The sequence below is a fragment of the Bos javanicus genome, chromosome 7 (assembly GCF_032452875.1).
Source record: "Bos javanicus breed banteng chromosome 7, ARS-OSU_banteng_1.0, whole genome shotgun sequence".
Classification (NCBI taxonomy): Eukaryota; Metazoa; Chordata; class Mammalia; order Artiodactyla; family Bovidae; genus Bos; species Bos javanicus.
In genome coordinates this window covers 74500732-74515266 of record NC_083874.1, presented here as the reverse complement: position 1 = coordinate 74515266, position 14535 = coordinate 74500732, and the positions used below count along the sequence as shown (strand labels likewise).

At 36.8% G+C, this 14535-nt stretch overlaps 1 protein-coding gene across 3 annotated transcripts in view; it reads left to right on the top strand.

Moving 5' to 3' along the window:
- LOC133251608 (craniofacial development protein 2-like) overlaps positions 1-14535 on the top strand; it is a 278918-nt gene that overhangs the window by 193592 nt on the left and 70791 nt on the right. The window lies entirely within an intron of this gene.

The following is a 14535-nucleotide window of genomic DNA, read 5'->3' as shown; positions in this document are numbered from 1 at the left end:
TGAGCTATCGGGGAGGCTGCCTATCACTACCAATGGATCTGGGTAGCACACGAGGTAAACCCTTGAATGCTGCAGTGTGCTGTCGAGATTAGCTACATCAGTATCAAGTCGCTCTTTCCCCCAGCTTTTGGTAGTGTTGTCTGCTGGGAGGGTGCAACTGAGTGTCTCCCAGGAACTCAATTCAGGGAAGGCTGTTGTCTCACCTAAGGTTATATCCAGTAATTGGATATAGGAGCAACCTATATTCAGTACTGGACAATGTGGGGAGCCAATTACTTGCCTCAATTCAGGACAGCTCTGGAGACCATACTAGCTTCAAAGTTCCCTGTGGGATTGACTAAGACCAAGATTTTCAGAGCTCAAACTTTTCCACTGCTCAGTACTCTTTCCTTTCCCACTTACAAGTTGATAAATGCATGTCCCAGTGAAATTCATACAAGTGATCTCCATTTCAGAGTCTGCTTCTCAGGGAACCTGATCTATAGCATCTTTTCTTACCCTTATGTACCTTTATGCTTCAAAATCAGCATTCAGGCTTCAGTTAATACAAAATTGAGCTTGCAGTTTAATATAAGACCGATGTGGATCTGTCATGAATGACTATTGTTTCTGCCTTTCAAAATCCATTAAGTTTCCTTCTGGCAACTGTAAGCTGATTTTCCTGGGGAGATACACTTTGTTTTCCTTCTCGTTCTGTGTACTTTGTGTGACATTGGCTCATCCCTAGTTTCAGGGATTGACTTGAGATTTATGCCTAACCATTAAAAGTATCACTTTTATTCTGACCAAAGTTTAGGAATAAATATGTCACTCAATAAAAGTCAATGAGGCAAAACAAAAATTTCTTGCATTGCTAAGATAAGTATAAGCACTTTTCCTATTGGATTTGAACCTGGAAGCCTGTGGTCTGGAACTCTTGGCAATTATTTTGCCCTCTGAGATTTGATGCCAACATTGAGGAGGTCAGAACCAGTGGGAAGAAAGGATCTGGGTCCTTATGTCATTATTTGAACCCTTAGATCAATACATACCCGAAACATACATATTCTTGAAATTTATATTAAGTGATTCTAAATCTTTCCTTTTTTAAATAAACTACTTTGTGTTTAGTTTCCTGAATGTCACACAGTTGATGTAGTAACTTGGTGAAGTAATTCATGGAAATGGAAAATTAAATTATCAGTAAAAGGAGCTTTGGTTGGAGGGACAATTGCATGAAATAATTAAGAGTTGAAAAAATATAAGGTGCCATTTTAAGTGTTTTCTAAGAGGTTCTCAGGGAAGTTAGGGTGATATTTTTTTTTCCTTTTCTAACAGTATGTTTTACTCTTGTTACCACGATAATTACTGTAATCATGTAAGCAAGGCATTAAAAAGTCCTGCTGTTTGTTATGGAGAAAACAGAAACACTTTATTATATTTTATCTAATTATTAAATATTGTATTTTCAAATCCAGAATCTTCCTTCAGATGAAGAAAAATGCCCCATTTTTGGCAGAATGTCATCTGACTAGGGACAGTCTACTGTAACCTCTGTAATCGTCCCTTCTCTAATCTGTTTAGTGGAAAAGATTCCTCCCATCTAACACAAAAATTGTAAGGAGGACGTGAAATGATGTACGTGTAGATGCTTTATAAACTATAAATGACTGAATAATTGCCTATGACTGTATTGGTGGCAGGGCTTCCCAGGTGACACTAGTGGTAAATAACCTGCCTGCCAATGCAAGAGTTGTAAGAGACTCGGGTTTGATCCCTGGGTTGGGAAGATCCCCTGGAAGAGGGCATGGCAACCCACTCTAGTATTCTTGCCTGGAGAATCCCATGGACAGAGGAGCCTGGCAGGCTACAGTCCATAGGATTGCAAAGAGTGGGACACGACTGAAGTGACTTAGTTTGACACACATATTGGTGGGAACTCAACAAGAAATAAATAAACATGTAACTCCAAATCTTTTAACTTGTTCTTAGTAAGCTAAAGTGTAACATGGTATTGACATGGATCTTTAATTTTCTACTCCTTAAGTAGAAAAATATACTGAAGAGTTATTAGTGTTTTGGTTTTTAATTGGGCTTATTTGCAGTTAGATGGATGACTCTCAGTTCCTAGAGATAATTCCTTAGAGTTTACGAGCAGACATTATCCAGACTTCCTTTCTGGGCCTCCTCTTCACTGTTGTTATAGCCTTTTGATGATTCAATCTCTGCATTTGTCCTAGGATATTGAAGCAATCTGTCTATATGCCAGATGCTTCAACTAACCTGAGGACTCCTTGAAGCAAGGGTGTATATGTTTTATTAATCTTTCAATGCCAAGGAACTCAGTGATTGACACATTGCTAGTACTAAATGAATGCTTGCTGAATTTAAAATTAGGCATCCTTTTCTTTGTCGGTATAGTTATCCTAAAATGTTTATTGTTCTTTACTTTTGAAAAACTGGATTTTCTGACATATTGATAGAAACCTTCATTATTAGGTGGAACTTCTAGATCTATATTTGAACTAAGTAGGAACAATAGATACCATATCTGTTAGTAAAGATTCAAAGTACTTATGATTGCAAAAGTAGTGTGTGCTTGATGGAAATTTTAAATAATTTTAAAATAATTAGTAAGTAGAGTGTAAAACTATTAACTCTTCTCTATTCACCTTTTCCCAAGTCCATCCTTTTTTTCCCAGATAGAATCCTATTATCTGTTTGGTATATCTCTTTCCTCATACTTTTCTTTGCAGTTGGAATTATGTATGTGCACACATGTGCACAAATGCACCCTATCAACAAAAATAATAGTATACTGTGGAGATTGTTCTGGAATTTGTTTCTTTTAAAGTCTCTTCACAATTAACAGTATATCTGGGATGATTTTTCAAAGTAGCATATAAAAATTATTTCATGATTAAAATGGTTGTATTGTGTCCATGACATAGTATAATCATAATTGCTGTATACATTTCCTTATTGATGGAATTTTTGTTTGTTTTTAATTGCGAAAAGTATACAATTATATTTTTGAACACATATCTTCAAACATGTCAGAATTTTGCAGCATGGATTCATAGAAGTGGAATTACTGAGTGAAAAGATGTGCACAAAAAACAGATATTAAATTACCCTCTGAAACTACTGAACCAATATATAGTTCTATCTGTGTGAGAGTATTTATCTGTATCCATTGGTAACAATCGATATTTATTATTTATTTTTAGTTTTTACAAATAAAAATATGTGGAAACGTTCTCTCATTTTCATTTTATTTGTATTTTCCTAATTACCAGTAAATTTTCTTGTAGGATGAAGAGTCTTCTCACTTTCATATAACAATAAACCTATATGCTCTGGTCCTCCTAATTAATTTTATTGACAAAAAGTTGATGTACAATATTGTGTAAGTTACAGGTATACACAATGGTGATTCAGAATTTTTATACCTGTGGCAGATTCATTTTGATATATGGCAAAACCAATACAATATTGTAAAGTTAAAAAATAAATTAAAAAAAAATAAAGGTTATACTCTATTTAGAATTGTAAAACATTGTTTCTTCTATTAAGATTTAAATCCATGTTTAAAAATTCAGGCATTATAAAATTGCATTATTTTCTAAGTAAGGATGGTAAGAATAGTGATTCTTTAGTCACTTACATCTTTGATTTCTGACTCAGTAACTTACTGAAAATCTAAAATATTCTCAAGTATTTCTTTCATTCTCATCTTCTAAACATTCTCTTACAAGACTCTGGTTGGCTATTATGGTATGGTGCATTTAAAGCAAGATGGTTCTTTCTACTAGATGATTTTGAGAATTGGATGTAGTTGTAGGAAAAATTAATAACCATGATCATTTATTGAGCCCCTACTAAGTTGTAAGCCCATTATGGGGCTTCCCTGGTGGCTCAGATGGTAAAGAATCTGCCTGCAGGGTGGGAGACCTGGGTTCAATCCCTGAGTTGGGAAGAACCCCTGGAGGAGCGTATGGCAACCCTCTCCAGTATTCTTGCCTGGAGAATCCCCATGGACTGTAATCCCCATGGACAGAGGTGTCTAGTGGTCTACAGTCCATGGGGTCACATAGAGTCAGACATGACTGAGTGACTAAGCACAGCACAGCAAGCATTATATTTAGTTTACCAAAGTCTCATCATTAGTATGTGTTTAACTCCAGAGCTGTGATGATTCTGTGGTTTCTTTATAATCTGTCATCCTAGTTGGTTTAGATCTAATTCACAACCCATAGACATTCCTTGATGGTCAAGTCTGAAGACAGAGAGTAGGGCATTATACATCTTGTCAAGAAAGTGTGACTAAATCATAGTCCAACCCAGTAAGTACCAGCTTTTGTCTACTAGTGTTCTATGAAAAAACTAAGGCATAATAGAAGATCCTGAGTATTCATTAGAAGGACTGATGCTGAAGCTGAAACTCCAATACTTTGGCCACCTGATGCGATGAACTGACTCACTGGAAAAGACTCTAATGCTAGGAAAGACTGAAGGCAGGAGGAGAAGGGGATGACAGACAATGAGATGGTTGGATGGCATCACTGACTCAATGAGTTTGAGTAAACTCCAGGAGTTTGGTGATAGGGAGGCCTGGCGTGCCGCAGTCCATGGGGTTACAGAATTGGACACGACTGACCGACTGAACTGAACTGAACTGAACGGAAGGTGTGTAGAAAATGATCGAGCTACTCGTTCCTGAGTTCTCCTAAGGATAGTATACTACTACCATTCTAGATACATAGGAGATAAATTGATTCACTATATATAATGGATATCTTGGACCATCAGTACTTAATGATCTCATGAAATACTGATTAAGAAAGGCTGATAGACTGCTATCTTTCCATGATTCTCTGTCTTTTGTGCAGTGTTCATTGTTTAAACTTTAAAAACATATATGCATAAAAAATGTCTCAGTGCCCATGAGATAACACTTCTGTAGACTCTTTGATACCTAGCTGTCACTCAGGAAATAAGTCTGTTTTGGAATAAACTTGTTCTTCTGCAAATTACTTGAGTGTTGATAATTTAAGTTGGAAAATACGTTAAGAAAGTTTTACTTTACATTCAACATCTCCCTACCCTCCAATCAGAATGTAGGCTCTTTAAGAAATTCTACTGGAATCATAATCATGGCATATTCTCCTGGAATTTTTTGTCAAAGTGTTATCAGTCACAGTTTATTTTTTCCCTGCTTATAATTTCTTAGTAGATTAAGTTTGAATGATTAAGGTTGAAATTATCTCTGACTATATAGGTTCTGGTACTGGTTTTGCTGTATGCGCCTGCATAGCAAGCTCTAATATCAGGAGGGGTAAGTAAACTTTTTCAGAAAAATCAGATAGTAAATATTTTTGGCTTTATAGGCCATACAGTTTCTGTAATAATTATTTAACTCTGCCTTTGCAAAGTAAAAGTAGTCATAGGTGGTATGTGATTATTAGATATAGTGTGTTCTAATGAGACTTTATTTGCAGAAACAGGTAGTAGACTGGTTGTCCTCTGGGCAATAGTTTGCTCACCCCTTCCTTGGTAGAACAGGCATTAAGATCTGGATAATTCTCAGTATAATGCATTTTTCTACAGCCTTAATTGTTCCATAATGCATAAACTGAATTGCAGGAGTCAGGTAACTCCTAAGATCAAACACTCAGATTTAATTATGAAAATGTCCTCTTGTTTGTCTTACTGAATGAACCCTCTCAGTCAGGCTTTGTCATAGTTTATATATGCCATTTTTAAAAATCATCTCTCCACCACTCTAGAGAAGCTTAGAGAGATTAAGGAAATTTCCCCAGTTTTCACAGCTGGTTAGTGACAAAGCCTAGACTTCTACTCAAGTCAATTGACCTCAGAGGTCTTTGCACTGAAACATTATTTATCCTAAGTATCCAGAAAGATCAAAATAAACACAAATACCTTAATGTCTTCTTATTGATGGCTAACTTCAAGACTCAAGAAAGCAGTAATAACATCAACATCTAAAAACAGACAAATGAAAATACGAGGCTGTAATTTTATATAGTGGAGGGAAAAAGTAAATCGTCTTATGAATATATGGACAGGATATAATCTAGAAAAGCAGTCAGTGAACAGAGAGGTTTGCTCCTCTTCACTTGTGCTAAGAATACACAGGAGGTCTTTATGAGAGATGTCCCACAGACGTGTACTCCATACTTCTGGCTATTTGTAGCATTGATGATGCAGTTTTGAGCTCTGTACCTTTAACAAACAGAACAGCACATCAAGAGGGCTTCTTTTATTTCACAAGTAGCTTTATTTTGAAAGTTTAGTCTGTGCTCACAGCCCATTCCTGTCTTAAAGTGAATGTGACTAAGGATTTCTCTATTAAAACTTCTCATTGCCTTCCAATCAAATGGGTATATCTTTCCTTTTCTCCTTTGCCTTTCATTTCTCTTCTATTCACAGCTATTTTTAAGGCCTCTTCAGACAACTATTTTACCTTTTTGCATTTCTTTTCCTTGGGGATGGTCTTGATCCCTGCCTCCTGTACAATGCCATGAACCTCTGTCCTAGTTCTTCAGTCACTCTGTCTATCAGATCTAATCCACTGAATCTATTTCTCACTTCCACTGTATAATCATAAGGGATTTGATTTAGGTCATACTTGAATGGTCTAGTGGTTTTCTCTATTTTCTTCAATTTAAATCTGAATTGGGCAAAAAGGAGTTCATGGTCTGTGCCACAGTCAGCTCCCAGTTTTGTTTTTGCTGACTGTATAGAACTTCTTCATCTTTGGCTGCAGTAAATATAATCAATCTGATTTCAGTATTGACCATCTGATTATGCCCATGTGTAGAGTCTTCTCTTGTGTTGTTGGAAGAGGGTGTTTGCTATGACCAATACCTTCTCTTGGCAAAATTCTGTTAGCCTTTGCCCTGCTTCATTCTGTACTCCAAGGTCAAATTTGCCTGTTACTCCAGGTATCTCTTGACTTCCTACTTTTGCATTCCAGTCTCCTGTAATGAAAATGATATCTTTTTTGAGTGTTAGTTCTAGAAGGTCTTGTAGGTCTTCATAGAACCGTCAGCTTCAGCTTCTTCAGCATTACTTGTCAGAGCATAGACTTGGATTACTGTGGTATTGAATGGTTTGCCTTGGAAATGAACAGAGATCATTCTGTCATTTTTGAGATTGCAGCCAAATACTGCATTTTGGACTCTTTTGTTGACTATAATGGCTACTGTATTTCTTCTAAGGGATTCTTGCCCACAGTAGTAGATATAATGGTCATCTGAGTTGAATTCATCCATTACACTCCATTTTAGTTCGCTGATTCCTAAAATTTTTGATGTTCACTCTTGCCATCTCCTGTTTGACCACTTCCAACGTGCATTGATTTATGGACCTAACATTCCAGGTTCCTGTGCAATATTGCTCTTTATAACATTGGACCTTGCTTCTATCACCAGTAACATCCACAACTGGGTGTTGTTTTTGCTTTGGCTCTCTCTCTTCATTCTTTCTGGAGTTATTTCTCCACTGTTCTCCAGTAGCGTATTGGGCACGTACCGACCTGGGGAGTTCATCTTTCAGTGTCCTATCTTTTTGCTTTTTCATGCTGTTCATGGGGTTCTCAAGGCAAGAATACTGAAGTGGTTTGCCATTCCCTTTTCCAGTGGACCACATTTTGTCAGAACTCTCCACCATGACCCAACCGTCTTGGGTGGCCCTACATGACATGGCTCATAGTTTCAAAGAATAGCAAGGAGAGATAAGAAAGCCTTCCTCAGCAATCAATGCAAAGAAATAGAGGAAAACAATAGAATGGGATCTCTTCCCATTAGCGATATCTTCAAGAAAATTAGAGATACCAAGGGAACATTTCATGCAAAGATGGGCACAATAAAGGACAGAAATGGTATGGACCTAACAGAAGCAGAAGATGTTAAGAAGAGGTGCAAGAATACACAGAAGAACTGTACAAAAAAGATCTTCATGACCCAGATAATCACAATGGTGTGATCACCAACCTGGAGCCAGACATCTGGCATTGTGAAGTCAAGTGGGCCTTAGGAAGCATCACTATGAACAAAGCTAGTGGAGGTGATGGAATTCCAGTTGAGCTATTTCAAATACTAACAGATGACTCTATGAAAGTGCTGAATGCAATATGCCAGCAAATTTGGAAAACTCAGCAGTGGCCACAGGACTGGAAAAGGTTAGTTTTCATTTCAGTCTCTAAGAAAGGCAATGCCAAAGAATGCTCAAACTACCACACAATTGCTTTCGTCCTACACACTAGTAAAGTAATGCTCAAAATTCTCCAAGCCAGGCTTCAACAGTATGTGAACCATGAACTTCCAGATGTTCCAGCTGGATTTAGAAAAGGCATAGAAACTAGAGATCAAATTGCCAACATCTGTTGGATTATTGAAAAAGCAAGAGAGTTCCAGAAAAACATCTACTTCTGCTTTATTGACTGTGCCAAAGCCTTTGACTGTGTGGACCACAACAAACTGTGGAAAATTCTGAAAGAGATGGGAATACCAGACCACCTGACCTGCCTCTTGAGAAATCTGTATGCAGGTCTGGAAGCAACAGTTGGAACTGGACATGGAGCAACAGACTGTTTCCAAATCAGGAAAGGAGTACATCAAGGCTATATATTCTCACCCTGCTTATTTAACTTATATACAGAGTACACTGTGAGAAACGCTGGGCTGGATGAAGCAGAAGCTGAAATCAAGATTGCCAGGAGAAATATCAATAAGCTCAGGTAGGCAGATGACACCACCCTTATGGCAGAAAGTGAAGAAGAATTAAAGATCCTCTTGCTGAAAGTGAAAGAGGAGAGTGAAAAAGTTGGCTTAAAGCTCAACATTCAGAAAACTAAGATCATGGCATCTGGTCCCATCACTTCATGCAAAAGGATGGGGAAACAGTGTCAGACTTTATTTTGGGGGGCTCCAAAATCACTGCAGATGGTGACTGCAGCCATGAAATTAAAAGACCCTTGCTCCTTGGAAGAAAAGTTACTACCAACCTAAACAGCATATTAGAAAGCAGAGACATTACTTTGCAAAAAAGGTTCATCTAGTCAAATATATGGTTTTTCCAGTATTCATGTATGGATGTGAGAGCTGGACCATAAAGAAATCTGAATGCAGAAGAATTGATGCTTTTGAACTGTGGTGTTGGAGAAGACTCTTGAGAGTCCCTTGGACTGCAAGGAGATCCAACCAGTCCAACCTAAAGGAAATCAGCCCTGAATGTTCATTGGAAAAACTGATGTTGAAGCTGAAACTCCAATGTTTTGGCCACTTGATGTGAAGATCTAACTCATTTGAAAATACCCTGATGCTGGGAAAGATTGAAGGCAAGAGGAGAGGGTATGACAGGGGATGAGATGATTGGATGGCATCACTGACTCAATGGACCTGAGTTTGAGTAAAGTCCAGGAGTTGGTGATGGACCGGGAGGCCTGGTGTGCTACAGTCCCTGGGGTCGCAGAGTCAGACATGACTGAGCACCTGAAGTGAACTGAACTGATCGCCTTCCAGCTTAGTTTTGAAAAGCAGAATGAGTCCATCTTTATAAAAATAGAAATCAAGCGCTAGTATTAAAGATCTTTGGTAATCTCTTAGTGTTGTTAAATAAGGTCAATTTGTTACAGATTCTGTAATACTCCTCCCCACATCCTGTAACTCAGGCTCAATGAGAATCCTGGGTAAGCAAGATAAATATAAAAATCAACCTGGCTCCTAAAACCTCAGGAGAGTTATTTTGAACTTGATGATAACAATAGGAGATCAGGTTGATTTTAAGCATAACTCAAGGAAGAAAGGTTTTGTATGGAGTTTGTAAATGAGCTCTTATCCATTATGATAATGTTTTCTAATCTTATTTTCTTCGTCCTTACTGCAGTTTCCATAACAATACACATTCTGTAAGCAACTGTTTGCTTTTAAACGCTTGCTCAGTGTGTACAACACTGCCCATTAAATATTTGTGTCTAAGCATTCCAAAGTCTTCAATGCCTAATATGATAGTATTTTAAAGTTTTGTGATTATAAGTCCAGTATCAATAAATATCAGTAAAACATCCATATTTTGTTTGAATGTACGTAGGGTTAGAGAAACCTGCTTTCCTCACCCCAATTTAATCCTTAGAAAGAGGAAAAGTCTTATTTGTCTTTCTCAGGTAAGAAATGAGAATTATTAAATTGTTACAAATGTGGGAAAAGAATTTCTGAAGTATTTTATCTGGGAAAACAGTGACTTCAGAAATCTCAGTTTATCAGTTTCTTTGTGTGGAAAGAGAGAAGGATGCAAAGTGTGAATATTTAAATTTTCTGACTTTTAGAACAATTGACTCAGATTCTTTTTGATGCTCACATTAGGGCTCAGAGATATCAGCATTCATGGTTTCATTCATCTATTATCTGTGATTAAAATGGAGTGTAATGAAATTTAGTGCTCAGTGACCTGTGTGTGATCTTAATCTTTTTATGGTCTACACTGTGGTTTAGGTTTTCAGTTAGTCTTTAAAACTTTATTTTAAAGACTTGTTTAAAACAACTTGTGTCACTTGTTTCCTTTATTTAGTTAAGTTCCCAGATCTCTTCCAAATCATGATTTGAAGTTGACAGAGAACTGATTGCACCATCCCCCCTACTGTAAGGGAAATCAAGGAAGGATAGAGTCCTATGCATAATTTCAGGGCATATTATTTGCAAGTGGCTTGAATTATACCCCTAGTCACTTAATTTTTTATCTATCATTTACTTTAGTAGCTTTCTTAAAGTGAAATTCACATACAATCAAATTCATCTGTTCTAAGTGTAAAATTTAATGATTTTAGTAAATTTATAGGATTGTGCAATTATAATTCCATTTTAGAACATTTCTATCAACTCAAAATATTTCTCTTGCCTGTTGCTCGTCAATTTCTGCTCCTACCTCCTTGCTTGAAAGTGATTGATCTACTGCCTGTTTCTTCAGTTTTTTGTTTGGAACAGTTCAGTTAAGTGGATTTATGCAATATATAATCTTTTTGTCTTTTGGATAATATTTTTGAGCAAATTGTAGCATGGATCAGTAGTTAGTTCCTTTTTGTTGCTGAATAGTATTCTACTGAGTGGAGAATCTACCTGCCAATGCAGGGGACAAAAGAGACCCAAGTTCAATCCCTGGGTTGGGAAGGTCCCTGGAGTAGGAAATGGCAACCTGCTCTAGTATTCTTGTCTGGAAAATTTATGGACAGAGGAGCCTGGCAGACTACAACAGCCCATGGAACTGGGAAGAATCAGACGTGACTGAGCACACACATACATATACATGTCTCAATTCTGCCCCAAACTCCCCTTCCACCCAGACTGCTGGGTAACATTGAACAGAGTTCCCTGTGCTGTACAGTAGGACCTTATTGGTGATCCATTTTAAATATAGCAGTGTGTACATGTGAATCCCAAACTCCCTAACTGTCCCTTCCCCTCATCCTTTTCTCATTGCTCATTGTTAATGTGTAAAATACAATGAGTTATTAAATATTAGTCTTGTATTTTGTGAACCTGCTGACATGTTTATTTGTTCTAGCAGTGTTTTTTGTATTTCCTAGAATTTTATAAAGATTTTACTGTGCATGAAGAAATTTTTACAGTTTTACTTTTTTCATTTTACTTCTTCCTTTCTATTATTGTTTTATTATTATTTTGCTTTATTGCACTGGCAAGAACTCCAGTACAATGTCAAATAGAAGTGATGACAGCAGAGCAGACACTGACAGTCTTGCCTTGTTCTCAAACTTAATGGGAAAGCAAAGTGTAGTTTGATATTAGTCATGTATTTTCTTAAATGCTCTTTATCAAGTTGAAGAAGACTGTCTTCTTTTCCTTTTTGGTTGAGTTTAAGTTGTGAATATGTTGAATTTTTATCAGATGTCTTTTCTGTATTTATTGAGATGGTCATATGATTTTTGTTCTTTAATAAACATATTACATTGATTGATCTTGAGATAGAAAACCAACTTTACATTTCAAAGATAAATCCCGCTTGGTCATGGTATTTCAGTTCAGTTCAGTTGCTCAGTCATGTCTGACTCTTTGTGACCCCGTGGACTGTAGCACAACAGGCTTCCCTGTAAATCACCATCTCCCAGAGGTTGCTTAAACTCATGTCCATCGAGTCAGTGATGTCATCCAACCACCTCATTCTCTGTCTCCCCTTTCCTCCTGCCTTCAACCTTTCTCAGAATTGGGGTCTTTTCTGAGGAGTCCATTCTTTGCATCAGGTGGCCAAAGTATTGGAGTTTCAGCTTTAGCATCAGTCCTTCCAATGAATATTCAGGACTGATCTCCTTTAGGATGGACTGGTTGGATCTCCTTGCAGTCCAAGGGACTCTCAAGAGTCTTCTCCAACACCACAATTCAAAAGCATCAATTCTTCGGTGCTCAGCTTTCTGCATAGTCCAACTCTCACATCCATACATGACTACTGGAAAAACCATAGCTTTGACTAGACAAACCTTTGTTGAAAAAGTAATGTCTCTGCTTTTTAATATGCTGTCTAGGTTGGTCATAACTTTCCTTCTAAGGAGCAAGCATCTTTTAATTTCATGGCTGCAGTCACCATCTGCAGTAATTTTGGAGCCCAAGAAAATTAAGTCTGTCACTGTTTCCATTATTTCCCTCTCTGTTTGACCTGAAGTGATGGGATCAGATGTCATGATCTTAGTTTTTTGAATGTTGAGTTTTAAGCCAGCTCTTTCACTCTCCTCTCCTCTCTCATTTTCATCAAGAGACTCTTTAGTTCCTCTTTGCTTTCTGCCATAAGGGTGGTATCATCTGCATGTCTGAGGTTATTGATATTTCTCCTGGCAATCTTGATGTCAGCTTATGCTTCATCCAGCCTGTTATTTTGCATGATGTACTCTTCATAGGAGTTAGATAAGCAAGGTGACAATATGCAGCCTTGTAGTTCTCCTTTCCCTGTTTCTAGCCATGGTGTTTAATCATTATCAAATATTATTGGATTTGACTTGCTAATATTTGTTGAGGAAATTTTACATCTATATTCATAAGGGATATTGTTCTGTAATTTATTTTCTTGTTGTCTTTATTTATATTGGCCTTAGGGAATGTTATGAAAGAGTAAATGAAAGAATATTGTTTCTACTTTTCCTAAAGTCAGATTTAGTAGTTGGTTATTGTACTTGTCAACTCCAGGATTTTCATTAAAAATGCTTTCTATTGAAATTGTCTATTTAATATGTCTTTGTCATAATAACTTCCTTTAATTCTTTAAATATGGTTCTTTTAGTATCTTAAATATATTTATCAGTTGTTTTGTAATCTTTCTCTGCCATGTTCAATATCTGGGAACCTTCAGAAACATTTCTAATTGCCTATTTTTTTCTTCCCCCAAGAAGAATCAAATTTTCCTATTTTTTCCACATATATTTTTTGTTGTTGAAACTGGGCATTTTTAATATAATTTTGTATTCTGATTTTTCCCTTTCTGGATTTTTTGTTGCTCTTTTATTTGTTTTTTAAGAAAGCTGCCTGGACTAATTCTGTGGAGTCTGTCTCCCCCTTGATGTGTAGCCATTGATGTCTCTGTTTAGCATTTTTTTTTTCCACTGTTTTTCCTTAAGTTTTGCATGTATATTAAAATCTGATTTCCTTGGAGTCACTCTTAAGCAAGCATGACTTGATATTCAGCCAGTGTTTGGCCAAAGTTTTGTTTGTAGGGGTGAAAATTTTTTCCTCTATTTATCTTAAATTCTTGTCTGAGGTTCTATAATAAAAGATTAATAAGATAAAATAAAAACATAAGTTAATTTATATATATATATATATATATATATAGTTCTAGGAAGAGTAACTCAGAGATCTGGCTTAGAATTCAGACTTATAATGTACCTCCAACAAAGTACAATAAATTGGTAAAGAAATGACAGACAAAGGAAAGCAATTATAGGCCACAAGAGCATCAAACTATAGGAATGTAAATATATGGGAAAATAATGGTAGATAAAAGGCATTGGGCTAATAGGGTCTAAAGTTGTCTCCAATGACAGACTTTCATCCTTTTTAGTAGAGAGGAGAGGAGAGACATCTTTGAAAACTTGTGTCCTGCTTTTAGGCAGAGAGAAAGAAGGCAGGGATCTTTTCTTTTATCTGCTTCTCAACTGCCTTCAATTCAAAATAATCCTTGTGCCAAAGTAGCATATTTAGGGGTAACATTTCCTTCATGTTCAAACATTTCAAATTGGTAGTGTTTCCACCCTTTGCCAATGGATATATGTGTGGTTGGGGTGATGCATTCAAAGTTCTATCAGTTTACAAATCTTCCCTGACTTTTATTTACTGCTCAGTCCTCTTCTAATTTTTTTTTAAATTGAAGTACAGTTAATTTACAATGTTGTGTTTATTTATTTATTTTTTTAATTTTTGGCTACTCCCTGTGGCATGTGGGATTCTTAGTTCCCTAAGAACCGGGGATCAAGCCCTCATCCCCTGCATTGGAAGGCGAAGTCTTAGCCACTGGACCACCAGGGCAAGTGTCATT